A 12,716-nucleotide genomic window follows, 5' to 3' on the forward strand; every position below is an offset into this window, starting at 1 on the left:
GTTGGGGAATTCTCCCCCCTCTGTTTTTACATCCATCTGGCCACCATGTCTGGGTGAGCCCCCGACTCCCAAGCCCCAGATAAAGAGCCTGGGGATCTGGCTCGACCCAGCCTTGAATTTCTCAGTACAAGCCACTAAGATTGCAGCCACCTGTTTTGGGTTGATGAGGATGCTGCGGAAGGTGCTCCCTCTGCTCCCTTTTCAGGCCAGGAGGATTCTTGTCCAGGCCCTGATATTGTCGCGCCTGGACTATGGGAACTCTCTTTTTTTGGGAGCCCCCTCCTTTGTCATCCAAAAGCTCCAAGTCACCCAAAACAGTGCGGCCCGCCTCCTCTACAATCTTCCTCGCCGACAGTCAGCTAGGGATGCCTTAAGAGAACTCCATTGGCTCCCTATTGCGGCGAGAGTGCAATTCAAATCTATGTGTATTTTACACAAGGCCTTCCATCACACTGGTCCCGCAATCTTGCAGACTTTGGCCACCCCCTACGTGCCTGGGCGTTCTCTCCGTTCTGGCTCCCTTCAGCTGGCCACCTCCGTCAGAGTCAAGAAGGCTCGATGGGGTGGTCGCTCCTTTTCACATAACGCGGCCAGGCTTTGGAACGCCCTCCCCCCTTCTCTTCGGGAAATCACTAACCATCTTGCTTTTAGGAAAATCCTCAAAACACACCTGTATGCAAAAGCACACTGATCTGCCCTGCGCATGCGATAATAAAGAGTAAGTCATGAGCGCTACGAGGCCTCCGGGTAGATAGCGCTATACAAGTGTAATTTAATAATAATAATAATAATAATAAACCAGCACGACCATCGAAGCGATTCCCTGGTGAGTGCTCTGGGGTCCGAGAAGCCCCGACCCTGAGCCGCTCCAGCACCGAAGTGCAGTCTCCCAGCATCTCCACGATCTGCGTGGGGCCCTTCTGCTCGCTGCTCAGCACGTTGTCTGGTCACTAGCCGCTGGCTTGTGCCCTTCTGTGACGACATCCGACAATCAACACTGCTGGTCTGGTTGCTCCAGACTGGCCCTTGCTTCCATCCTTGCGAGAAGCACCCCGGACCCTCCTGGTCCCCTCCTGGTCCCCTCAAGACGCCATCTTAGGCCCACCACGTGGCCCTGAGATCTGCCAAGGCTTGTTGCCCCATCCTGGGCCCAGCGACGCCGACAGCATCATCCTTCGTGGGACAGCTCGCACCTCCACCGTGGTCGCCGACAACGCCTCCTGGTCCGTGAGACTGCAGAGCCTAGCGTCGCCCACTCACCTAGTCGAGGTGACGGCCAACCGGTGCCAACCTGGTACCCTCTGACTACTGGCTAGTAGTACGAACTTGGTCCCCTCTGCTTTCAGGTATCAACAATCTCTGATCCAGGCTTGGATCTCTACGAACTATTCATCACTGGTCGCCGGCCAGCAACTCCTTTTCTTCCGGCTCCTGGCTCGTCAGCGAAGACCCCGACGCCTGTAAGACTTGTGCAGCCGCAGCCCTCGTGGAGGTAACTCGGCATTTCGGTGCCTGCATAGCCTCTTTACTCTAGGGTCCCGAGTCCCTCGCTTCCGACTTGCCTTATCGGGTCCGCCCGAGACCTTAAACTTTCCGTGTCCTCGGACACTTGTTTTAATTGTGCACTTGAAGTATTTTCCTAAGAGATTTGGTTTGTGCTTAGTACCCTGTCCTCATAAAGAGTACAGGGCTGTTGTGATTCTTAATAAATATACTGTTTATTTTCATAACACTTGTGTGGTGTCCTTTCACTGGGTGTTCAAGGGGTACATGTGTGGTAAACAGCTGGCTTAACGCGCCCTCTCGAGTCTTTAGCCTTAGACTGCTCGTATCCACGCTACTAGGATAGCTGGTCTACAGGTTGACTTACAACCAAACACCATAAGGGTCGTTGGAACGATACATAGCGGTCGCTAGAATAGCGAACGTTGCATATCGGGCCAACTTCTCACAATGACTATAGTTTAATAAAGTTGAATGTTATGTCTAGTACACTTTTCAGATAAAACAAATGGTTTGTTAAGTCAAAACAGTTAAAACAGTTCATAAATGACAATGTGTGGTAGTCTCAGCGAGTCGCCACCAAAAAAACTCGAAATCCCTCTGCCACTTTCATGAAAGCAAAATCTGGTCCATCACCACTGCTAAACTGAACCGGATTATAAGATAAGTATTTTTAAATGGTAATGATTAATATGGAAAACGAAATTAGTTAAAAGTTTCCTTTAATCATACGTGTAATGGAGCGGAAATTTCACAGTAATCTATTAATGAAAAACCCCTTATTTTTCAGCTTAAAGGCGATGGACCTTTGCCACTGTGTGATGACCAAAAGGAGACTTTGCATAAACATGAGAAAATCAAACGCAAATAAATATTTAAGGCAACAATGAGAGCTGTGAGTAGTTTTAAAGCCTTGGCCGCAGTGGTAAATCCGCCACGGTGCTAGGGGGCAGGGGGGGCCGCGCGGCACCGCCATGCTCGTGACGGAACCACTCAGTCACGAGCCGCGGTGGCGCTGTGCTTGTGACGGAATTGTTCCGTCACGGCCCCACTCGCTCAATGGAACGCTCAGCGCAGGCGCGGAATCAGCGCCGCGCAGGCGAGGCGGCCAGGCCGTGATGGAACCATTCCGTCACCAGCACAGTCCCACCGTGGCTGGTGAGGGAATTGTTCCGGTCACCAGCACGCAAGGGGTTAAAGGGATTTATTTTCCAATCAAAATGTAAGGTTCTCTGAATCTTTATTCATTAGTCAGATATCAATCAGGCTACAGAATTGAAATAGGAAATAATAGAATTAATAAAAAACATATTAGAGATTGCATACAAAGCGCTCCATAAAGGAATTAATCCCTATTTCTTTGGAAAATAAGGCATATATGTCAGTTTGAACTCATAAAGAGTTCAAGAAATATAATGCAAGAGTGAGTTTTGTATGGAGCTGAATCAATAATTAGTGAAGTAGTGTGGCTCACTGGTTAGAGGCGGCAGACCCGAGAGCAGAGGACGGCCCGGGACCAGGGTTCGATTCCCGGCGCGGCAGGTTTCTGGACCAGGGTCAGCGGACTCGATAATTCTCTCGCCTCGATGCCCACTCTGATCAGCGATCAGACTCGGCAACTCTGGGCATTAGCTTGCCTCATCTTCACTAACGGCCCCACCAGACCGCCGGGGATGCCTGGTCTCACCCTGGAGATACCCATTAAGGGACCATCTCTCAGGGAAGCCAGGAAGGGTTTCGCAGCGGTCGAAGCGCCTTGGGACCCTCCGGGTAAGTAGCGCGCTATATAAATGCCTATACATACATACATAATTAATAATGGCAAAATCTCCCATAAAGAGAAATAAATGCATAGGACAAATAAATCTTGAAAAGTCTACATCTAAATCTGCCCTTGTTCTCTCACAGTTGATTTCCTCTCTTCAAGCTTCTCTGTCTGCCTGTCAGTTCTTTTCCCAGAAGCTGCCCATGGCCCCTCCTCCCTCTGCAGAACTAAAAAAAAAAAAGCTGTGTGATTCTGCAAGTGTCCTGCTAAAAAAATAAGCAAAGCCCCCACACCTCTCAGCTAGGAACCAGTATATATTTCCAACAAAACATGTGACTTGGTCTTCGTACTTTGTCCAATTGGAGTTGCAGAAAGTGTCACGTCATCAATCAGGCGAGTTCGAGGGGGCTGGCAGACTGCCGATGGAGTAGGAGCCTTCCTTGCGGAGCTCTGTCGGCCGATCCCCATTCAGTTTCATCCTGACCTATATTCCCGGTGGGGGGCCCATTTCCTCTTCACCAGGCCCCCCGTTACACAGGGGACACGGAAATAACAAAGCTGGTGCAGTAACGAGCGGATAGACTCGTGAACGGAGCTTGACCATCTCGTCCGGCTCGCTCCCAAGATGGCGACGATCCTTGAGGGATAAGCTGCAAAGAGGGCCTCGTTGTCGGGGACAGCCGGACACAGAGGCAACAATGGCATAAGATGAAAAGCGGATTTGTCAGCAGATGCATACTCTAGTGAGGGACGGACCGCGTCAAGAGCAGCAACTGGCAAACATAGCGGTCGAAGAGCTACAGTGATACACCCCCACCGGACAAGGAGACGAGAGCTCGCCACTGGGCAGAGAACCCGAGGCAGAGGGCTGTGGTACATGAGGTATGGACTGGGAGAGGCTGGGGCTCTGCTGCATGCCCATCGGGGATGGGACTCGGCTAGAGGAGGCCAGCGATTGTGCTGGGCTGCTAGCGGCAAGGACTGACGTACAGAGGGGAGTGCTCTGGAGGCCTTTGCGGGCAGAGGTGATGGTGCCGGGACTCGGAGGTGATGAAGGACGGAGGTGAATGGGAACTTAAAGGGGCACCGGGCAGCTGATTCCTCGCCCCCCCTCCCGCCACCACCCTATCTGAAAAGACCGTGGGCCCGGAGCGAAGAAGGCCTGACTGGCGGTAGCAAAGGCCCAAAAGCAAGGCCAAATATTCCACAGGGCATTTTAAGCACCAAATAACAGATAAGAAACGGAAAGAGCTGGAACAAAAAAGGACATTGTGATTCCTTATATTACTAGAGGCCTGGAAGCACTGGACACCTGACACAATACCCATTGGGCCTGGGGATCCCCGTGAATGGCGGGAGTGTAAGCCTGAGCCCGAACCTGAATTGGTGAGGAAGCACGGATTGTGTCGGTGAGTCGGGATCACTGGGGATCGCAGCGTACCGATAAGGATGGACAGAAGGTGTGCTGAACACGGGGTACGTTAATCCCATACCCCACAATATATTAAGAGGAAGGCATTATCAGTAAGGAGAAGGAACACTGGGATGGTGAAGAAGAACATTCTAAATAGCCCTTAAGACTTACCATGCATCGAAAGTGAAAGGTGCTGGTTGTACGGGTAGGACCAATACATCAATAATTGATAACAGGGACAACAAGCAAACATAGAGAGACCGAACCTCCGACCCAATACATGACAAACTCGGAGGAAAACTCAAATTCGGCCTCCGCACCTGGGTCGCAGGTGGAGGAACCAGTCACACCGACGCTTCAGTACATCCTTTAGGCCATAACTGCCTCGAGACTTGCGGTTGAAAATAAAATTGACACAGTTCACGAAGAAATGGGCCTACTCAGAGCTGACCACCTGCGATTGACAGAGAGTGTGACTGTAGGAGAGTAGGATCTGCTTACTATGGTTACCCCCACTTTTTGCTGGTGTTTCACTGTTTCTCGACTTTAGTCTGGCTGTGGCTCTGCTAACCAGGACCCCAGCCTAGCTGTTTCCTCTCTAAATTGATTGCATGTACTTTAGGTACACTCCAGATTGGTTATTGGGTTACCCTTGAGAGTCCCTAGTATATGGTACCTTAGGTACTAAGGGCATAGGTGCCCGAGAGGCCTACCAGGGGCTGAAGCATGTATTACGCCACCCCTGGGAAGCCTTCCAAAATGGCACAACAGGTCTGCTACTACAACCTGGGTAAGGTGGTGCATGCACCCCTTACTAAGATTTAGGCTACCTGTATCTACCTTTAATCACTGACACGTAGAAACCTATAAGTCACTCCTATGGCAGGCCTTATCAATCCTGAAGTGCTTGGTTTTGTGTGAGAGGGTGCCCATGCATGAGCAAGACCCCTCTGCAGCTTTTGGAATCAATTCTCTGTAGCTGTACTGTGATGCAGCCAGACCATATACTCTTAGGTGCATTAAAACCTTGCGGTAAATGCTAACTTTGGAATGGCTGCATGCAAACATGTTGTGTTTGGTGTCAAACACTTCAGAATTCTACCCGCCCCCGCACCAGTCCTTACACGGGGGTAGAATTTCACCCTTCTAGAGGGAGAAGACATGTACACACTTACCTAACCGTAAATAGTTTAAAAGAGCCCCAGCATCACAAAATGGATGCTGCAGCCACAGACAGGAGTCTGACCTCCTGCTGCTGTACAAAACTCCGGCGGGAGGCCTGGACAATAGGTTTCCTGTCACAGGGAGGTGTAACCACCTCCCAGACAAGGTTTAGTGTATTTTGGATTGGGTGGGTGCATTCAGAGAATGCTTTTCAGACAGTGCTGGGGGCACACTTGGTGTCCCTGTGCATATCCCAGTTCAAACCGGTTGCAGGGGCACTTAGCCCTTGCTCTGGCATGAAACTGGACAAAGGGAAAGGGGTATAACCACACCCCTCCCTAGATCCTCCCATAGCTGGGTCCCCAGATTATGTCCAACCCCCTATCTTAGTATAAGTGTATGAACCCTGTCCTTAGGACTTCAGATTACACCTGGACGAAACTCTGCAACATATATCCTGGAACTTCGAAATTCTATTTCGACTAGAAGACGGAAGAATCTCCCTTGGGGTAAAGGAGTGACTCCCCTGTTCAAACAGGCACCAACAAAGCAATTGCCGGTCTGCATCTTCACCGCTCCCGCCAGACTCCGAAGTACCTGCAGCCTAGGAAGAGGATTTCCAGACTTCTCTAAGGCCGATAGAGTCCCCAGCAAAGCTGAGACACGCAGCCCGAACGAGTGATGTGGAACCGGAACTCCTGACACTGTGCACATTTGCTAAGTGCATTGACTTCCTGATCTTTCCTGAAGTTGTGCTTTGGGTTACGTGTAGCCCAAGCCCGAGCATCATCTGCACCGAAGATTGTGGGCCTTCACTCCATGAGTGTTCCGTGGGCCTGCTTCTTGCATTTCCACTCGAGGCTCCTTTGCGATCCCTCGTCTATTGACTGGTGGGTCCCCACAAAGGAAATTCTGCTGTTTCTTGGGCTTCCCTGGTTGCTGCAGACTTGTGAGGTTCCGTGAGAATCGTATTGACGTTTTGGGCTTGTTCGAATATGGATGAGTTTGGTATCTATGAACCGCAAATGACGAGTTTAGTGGGTGTACGGGTTTTCGCTATTCTACGTTACACCATTCGTCTTATTCGTGGGTTTCTCAATCTGAACCCACGGGTTCCATTTTAGATATGGCATCCATTTTGTTTCTTGCCCTCAAGTAGCCAGCGAACGGACACTGTCCGCTTCGTGACCCTGGGGTTCCCAAGCTCTTGCGGAAGACACGTGTTCCTCTGAGAGTGTCTTTATGACGAGGGGGATGACACTGCAAAGGCAGATGGCTCCGCTCGAGGCTCATCTTGCCGTGTCGGTCTATTGTTCCAGCCGTGCATGCATAAGGCACGGATCCTTTGATCCCGCAATCATGCTTCCGATATTGCCCCCCCTACACTCATTTTCAATCTGTTGTCTATCTTTGTCTTCCTTGCACCTGTATCTGTCTCTTCTCTTAGCTCGTTTTACAGCCAGAATGGAATGTGCCTAATGGTGGGATAACGCGCTTTTACAGTTGGGAACCGGCGATGCTACTGTAATTATGTTCCGGGCTCTTGAATACATGAAATCAACCCTTTTGAAGTTTACTGTGGGAACTGAGCTGTTACCTTTTGTTCGCCATGTTGTGCTATGACTAAAATATGTATAAAAGGAGCGATCCACTGTTGCAATTCGAAGCAGTCTCTCAGAACCTACACTACGTGTACTTCTTGCGATTTCTGTATAAGCATGGGCGGAAAATCCGTTTCGCTCGCGGATTTTGCGGATTTTCGGTAAATTCGCAATCCGCGAGATTCGCGAATCTCCCGCAAAATCCGCAAATCCGCGAGCAGCGGATTTTATGGCTTGCTCGCACTGTTCGCGTGAGTTCGCGGCTTCCCAGTACAACTTCGCGCCCCGCGAATAAGCGCTAAATTGCAGAAATACGATCTTAGCAAAACTGAAACTACTTACCAGGTTCAAAAGTTCAGGCTCATCATTAGTAGCCATTTCCTGTAGTGCTTCCTGAGGGGCCCCTCCAGAGTTCAGTTGCCTACTTGCAACTATTATGTGACCCTGCTCTGAACCTCAGAATAGTTACACATATGCCACAAAGGTCCTGAATTACAGCTAAGGGAGACAAGCAGGAGCCAGGCTGGAAGTTCAAATCCATTAATCAGCCCCTAATTCATTATTGTCAGTTGGGGCAGGGCAGGTGTTGTAACTAATTTTGCAACAATGAAAGCACTTAGCAAGTGCAAAAGATCACTAATCAGGAAGCACTAAGGAAGCAGGTGCCAGCTAAAAAAATATTCTGTGACACATTAATCAGCCCCAAATTAATTCAGGTCACTTGAGGCAGGGAAGGTGTGCTTTGCTTTGCCACAATAATGTACACTTACTGGACAACCAGAGGGTGCTGTGATGAAACAGAGGGTGGCATGGGTGGGCCAGAGGGTGGCATGAGTAGTCAGAGAGTGGCAGTGGTGACAGAGAGTGGCAGTGATGAAGAAGAGTGTCCCAAACAGGCTGGACTCGTAGAAACAACAAGTTCGCAAAACTTGCGACCCGACAGGTAAGTTCGCGTTTGCGAAATTGTACAAAACCCTCGCGAACTTGCAGAAACCCGCGCGAACACAAAAAAAAATCCGCAAATTCGCGAGAATTCGCGGATTTTGCAAATTGCGAGTTCGCAAATCCGCAAAATTCGCGAACGCGAGATTCGCAAATTAGCCCATGCTTATTTCTGTATCCCTGCAGTAAATAAACCTTGATCTTTGACGCCGAAGGAAGTGTCCCGTGTCTCTGTGATTTGTACGCCGGAACAGGTAACCCACGAAGGTTTCAGGTGTTGTTCCCTGGCACCGCTGCGCCTTACAATAGCCCAGTCCTTCAGTTGGCGCCCAACGTGGGGCGACATCAGCGGTACCGGTCCAAAGCCCGACGATCGTGAGGAACTTCGTGTGAAATCTCCGAGGGAAGGTGCACCCCGCTTCATCGATCCTGTTGTCGAAATAAGTGGTCCGAAGACTTTTCCCGCGAAGATTCCCGCCTCCTGACGGCTGTGACGGACTGATGCCCTGACTGTCGACCTGTTTTGGCGCCTGGCGTAGTCCTTTGTACGGCGAGACGATTGACGGGCCTTCCTGGTGACGCCATTGTTCTTTCAGTTAAGTATTTGTGGGTCGCTCCCATAGTCCTTGGTTGTTGTTGTTGAAACTTGGTTGTTTGCATGGTTCCATTGCATTTGTGGTTCTTAGTTGTTGGTTCTTAGTTGTTGGGTTTTATTTGACGATTGCAATTGCCAAAAACCGAGGGTCTTGCATTTTTGCAAGGACATCGTAATTCGATAACCCTTGAAGTTTGTAAACTCGGTTAGTGTGCACGATGCCTGGCCGTAGTACTTTGTTTGGTTTCCTTAAATCTTGCGGTACGGATTCCCGGTTGGAGGACTCATGTCCGATACCTCCAGTCGGAACTCCGATTTATGCGCTCTATAGTCGTCACGGAGTGGGTCCTATCGTATACAATGATTATTGGATCCGCTATACTAAAAGTGATGGTGTCCTTAGTTGGCCACCCCATGGTAGTTTCGAAACTGCAATTTTGGACAATCTCGAGGCAAAATTGTTTAAACAGAAAGCTAGGCCGGCCAAGTTTGATTACTTTACGTTATGGCGCAAAGAGGCCAAGCAGAAAGAAATCAAACAGATTAAGAAAAATAAGAGAGAAGGTATTATCACGGTGATGCGAAATGCAGAACAGTATCAGCGAGACAAAGAAGAGAAGGAAAAGGAAGTTTTTGCTAGACTGCAACATATGGCGGTGGATAAGTGTTATCCCGTTTTACCGTCGAGTTCTGATAAAAAGGGAGAAGAAGTGGTAGAGGACCCTTTGCTGTCCTATCTACTGAAATCACCACCTCCATACGCACAGGATACTACAGCTCCTGTGGTTCCTCCTGTACCTCAACCTGTTGTTCCGGCAGCTGCTGGTCAGCCTGCCGTTATTCCTGTCCTCCGGAATCCTCTTGTTCCTCAAGTTGTTCCTGCTCCCATACCTGCCCTTCTTCCTCCTGCTCCACTGCCTATACCTTCTCAGTCTATCGTTCCCGCTACTTCTGCACTCTTGACTACTCCTACTGCTCCTACGTTCAGTCCTCATGTTGTTGCCCCTGTACTTCTCTCCTCTTCTCCTTCTGTCCATAGTCGCATACCCAATGCTGTTGCTAATCTTTACTCTCCATTTGGACCGATCCTTGGGTCCAGTGTTTCTGATATCTCTCAGAGACGAAGTCAAATTCCTGGTGGTAGGGAAAGTGAGACGTTAGTGAAAATGACGCGTAAATGGATTAGGCACCCTGCTAAATACACCCCGCGCGTAGTTTTCGAGACGTTCTCTCAGTTTAATGAGCCCACACAAAGATTCGTGTTTGAGGAAATGTGTAAATCCTTACGAGAGGAGTGGGATAATGATGAGGTAGACAATGTACCGCCCGAAATGACTGAACTCCAGAATCAGTTTTCGAACGGTATGATTGTGGGTATTAATGTTCGACGTGCTTTGGAGCGTCTCTTATCATTTCGATCTACAGTACAACCTCGAGTATTGTTTAATGACGACACTGAGGAGTGGATGGCACAACCTGGTCAGTATCCCATGCGAGAAGTTCCCCCGGTGTGGATGCCAGGTGATGCTGCTGCTAACCCCGCAATTCCGCCACACTTCCAGAGAGTCTGGATACACCTCCCGTGGAAACGATGAGAGGTTTTGCAGGTGAAAGAAACCTTGCCTGACCCCCGCAAAAATCCGGCAGGTTAATATAAGGAGTTATCCCAATTAGTGGATGCTACTATTATGAACCTTGCCGATATCGACATGTTGTTCGGTAATGTAGTACCTCAACCAATTTGGGCAAAAATCCGTCAAGAGAATCACGTAGCTGAGTTAGGCGGTGATTGGGCTGCTCTTGCGGCGGCTGATGGATGACAAGTTGGCGGGGCTAAGCCTGAACAGCTAATTACTGATCTGCCCCAGAGGATTATTACACTTATGAAGACACTTATGCCAGCAATGAGAGTTAACTGGGATAAATTGTCTGCGTGCAAGCAAAAGAAAGACGAGAGTGTCTCTGATTTCTTTACCAGATTTGAGGAGGCATTCATCGATCACAGTGGTCAGGATATGAGCACTGAGGGAGGTCAGCGACTGTTTGTCGATAAATTTGTGTCAAATCTGTTGCCTGAACACAGCAACAAATTGAAGAATTCCGAAAGCTCGTGGGCTGTTTCTACCACTGCTCAAATATTAGCCACGGCTCAATATTACAAAAACAGAGAAAAGGAAGAAAGTGATCGTGCAGATAAGAAAACGAAGGATCTTAAGACTAAGGTTTTGTTACAGCAAGCGTATCCTCCGCGCTCGAATCAAAATGACACACAGCAGCAAAATCGATCGCAATCACAGTCTTCTAGGACTCCTCTACACCGAGATCTATGCTTGGGTATAATCAATGCGCATATTGTAGAGGTGAAGGCCATTTGAAGTTTAATTGTCCGGTTTTACGTGACCGAAATAATGGCGTTTCGGCTCGAGGAGGTCGTAGTGGTCCACAGCAGGCATCTCGTGGTAGAGGTCGTGGTGTCTCTCAAAATCAGAATGAGCGTTCTACTACTTCATCAGATTCGAACAATTGCTTTGATCAGCGCGATTCATCATCAGGTAGATCTGCACAGTATCATGTGGACGACTATTATGTCGAGCATGACATTGATGATGGTAATTACTAGGACAGCCACAGACAAAGAGAGGGAGTAGTATCAGTTCCGGTTGATCAGAGAGGGCCTTACGTCACAGTTGCCACATCGGGCGTAGTTGAGCCTTTTCTGTTGGACACTGGTGCAGCGAAAAGTTCCATCATGCATTCGAAACTCCCTGGCGCACCTTTGTCTGGCTTAACGAATGTTTCCGTTGGATTCTCTGGCGCCCCGGTTAGCAATCCGGTTTCTAGCCCTTTGCTCCTTACAATTGGGCCGCATGAGCTAGAAGCTCCTTTGATTTTAACTACTGGTTGTGGTGAGAATCTTTTGGGCCTGGATTTGTTGAAGCGGTATGCGACTCTGTATTGTTCTCCTGCGGGAGTGGAGCTTACATTGGGTCAGAGAGTGATCTCTCCTATGTACTTTTCAACTGATAAGCTTCCACCGGAATTCAGTTCTCTTCCTGAGTCTTTGTGGGCAACAGGTCCCAATGACGTGGGCCTGCTGGACATATCACCCTATGTTGTTCAATTGAAATCGAATGTGCGATTACCACGTATCCCCCAGTATCGTATCTCTCTTGATGGTGAACGAGCGCTATTAGCGATCATTTATGACTTGATCAAGAAGGATGTTATTGAGGAAACTCGGGGAAATGTGTGCAATAGTCCTGTGTTACCTATTTTGAAACGAACTGATCCATCCAAGCCTCCTGTGTATCGTTTTGTCATTGATTTACGAGAGGTAAATAAAATTGTGATTCCACAATTTCCTGTGGTGCCCGATATTACGGCTTTACTGACTCTGATTCCAGCCTCGGCCTCTTGGTTCTCGGTAATCGATTTGAAGAATGCTTTCTTTAGCATTCCGATTGCTGAGGAAAGCAGAGATCTATTCGGCTTCTCATTAGGTGGTCGCAGCTTCAGGTTTAAACGCGCTCCTCAGGGCTACTGTGAGAGTCCATCGATCTACAGCCAAGCTCTTAAGAGTCAACTTGACGCGTTTGTGTTACCAGCTGGTGCAGCTTTGATTCAATACGTTGATGATCTGTTGGTGGCTGCTGACACTAAGCAGATTTGCAAAACTGCTACAGTATCACTGTTACAGCATCTATGTGACTTACATCTCAAGGTGTCACCTTC

The sequence above is a fragment of the Lissotriton vulgaris genome, chromosome 1_1, assembly GCF_964263255.1.
Source record: "Lissotriton vulgaris chromosome 1_1, aLisVul1.2, whole genome shotgun sequence".
Lineage (NCBI taxonomy): Eukaryota > Metazoa > Chordata > Amphibia > Caudata > Salamandridae > Lissotriton > Lissotriton vulgaris.